The following is a 2,282-nucleotide window of genomic DNA, read 5'->3' as shown; positions in this document are numbered from 1 at the left end:
GTGAAATTGATATGTCATATCAAAAAAAAAATTGATTTCCAGTAAGCTTTTCTCTTGTTTTATTGATTTAAACAAAGCCTTTTATCCCATCTGTCTGAAATTTGGGAATATCTCTAATCCGGCATCAAAATGATACGTAGGTATTCCTGCACTGCAGGATGTTTTAAAATAAACATAAGCTATCAAGTTAGGCTATGAAATTACGATACAGGTATATGTGATAATGTTGTTTAAAGACTCGGTAAAATTAAATAACGTTGAATTGCAGACTTAATTATGTTAAGTAGTTGTTGTTGTTTTCCATATGCGATCGATTAAATGGTTTAACTGGAACAGATTCAGAAGCAAACTAATAAAAATAATGCTCATTTGACGGTATTGTTGCGATGACCTTAAGATAACATTCAGGTACAAATCTCTGTCAATGGTACAATCGTGTGTTAGCAAGGAGACCAAACGCTATTAATTCAAACACATATTTTTATATGTTGTATATGAGTGACCCACAACAAAACACAAGCATATATCATAATCAAGACAAAATATCTTTTTAGCATTCAATGCTAGGCAATCATGAACACATAATTGTTTTCTGTTATGACATCCGCAGAATCCCGAGAAAAGCTAGACAAAAGCTGAATAAATACACTGGGTAGGTTGGCTGCGCGGAATAGAAGTGGTTGGAGGCGAGATTGCTTCATTTCTATTACCAGTGTGCGCATATGCAGAAAAGACTGAATATGACTTAGTGCCATTCCACTTTACACAGCCTTTGTGTCCAAAATCTTCAGTTTTATCAACCTTTATTCTGCTGGCGGCATGTGTTTCTGCCTTTGAGGCAACGCAACAAAGATCAGCCTGCACTCCATGCAGGCACTGTTCACTATCCAGTCAGTATATTTTCAGTGAACATGCCTTAGAATAATAAATGGTATTGCCCAAGTTGAATAATGGACCGACCAGTCCATTTTAGAAATAAATTTAGCAGGCTAAATGTTAAGAATCACTGCGAACAGCACATGTAACCGTTGCTATGTTAGGGAAACACAATTCTCGTGCCAAAACAATTTCAATTCACATAACCTTTTACAGATTACTTCATTATTACTGGTTGGAATTTCATGAAACGAAGGTGACAAAAAAAGTCCACCTCCGTAAAAAGATGTATCATTTGCACAAAATAATTTACTTATGTATTTCTTCAGAAAGTGCAACCGCGCAAAGGGAACAGAAATCAAAGCACACAAAACGCCGTCTTTTTTAATGAAAATTCAACTGTGTGGTTTCAGTCATTATTATAATGTTTATATCTTTTTACTTTCACACATAAAATGTATTGAAAGCTAACATTATGAGTTTTCATCCATCTACTATGGACTTCATCAGCCAACTGATTTTCTTTACATTGACTGGGCATTAAGATTAACACCACCCGAGGGCGTGAGTGATGTTAATGCTTTGTCCCATATGTGGGAGAGCTGAAAACGACCCCAGATTCGATCACTTTAAGACTCAGTGATGATGATTTAAAAACAACAGTATTTCGGAAACCAACACATACTGATCAGTATCTTGATTTTAACCCAGCGCACCCAGAAGAACACAAACTTGGAGTTATAAGAACTTTACACCAAAGAGCGGAAGTGGTGACCTCAGATCTTATAGATCTAAAGGCTGAAATAAAACATGTGAATAAAGCCCTAAATGTGTACAATTACCCAAGATGGTCAATTTACAAAGTTAAAAAACATCTGTTGAAGAAGAAAGAAGACAGTAAAGGAGAACATCGGATAGTAAAGTTGCAAAGGGAAGTGTCATCCCCCCGGCCCCTCTCCCCCATAAATGAAAGGTAAGAGTGAACATCTGAAGTGAATTTTCAATAAACACAAGATAAATGTGTGCTTTAAACCACAGCTCACTCCTGGACAAATTCTTGTAAAACAAAAAGAATAAAACAAGTAAACAATAAATCAGCGTCCCAATTTACCATATAAAATGTGAAGGACATGAAAAGTTACAATGTAACAATATCTACATAGGTGAAACGGAACGAACACTGAGAGCAAGAGTCATGGAACATATACGACCTCATTCTAGTAGTAGCAAGGAACCACGCCACAAACATCAAGACAGCCCAGGTCACGCTGTCTCGTTGGAATCCGTGCGTATCCTTGACCGGGAACCCTCTTGGTTTGAAAGGGGGTCAAGGAAGCGGTGTACATAAATAATTATAATTATTGTAACGTAGAAGATAGATGTAGGGTATGGATTTGGGCATAGCT

Source organism: Mercenaria mercenaria, chromosome 10 (genome assembly GCF_021730395.1).
Source record: "Mercenaria mercenaria strain notata chromosome 10, MADL_Memer_1, whole genome shotgun sequence".
In the NCBI taxonomy this organism is placed as follows: Eukaryota; Metazoa; Mollusca; class Bivalvia; order Venerida; family Veneridae; genus Mercenaria; species Mercenaria mercenaria.
The sequence above is the reverse complement of the archived record's forward strand: the minus strand, read 5'-3'. Positions refer to the sequence as shown.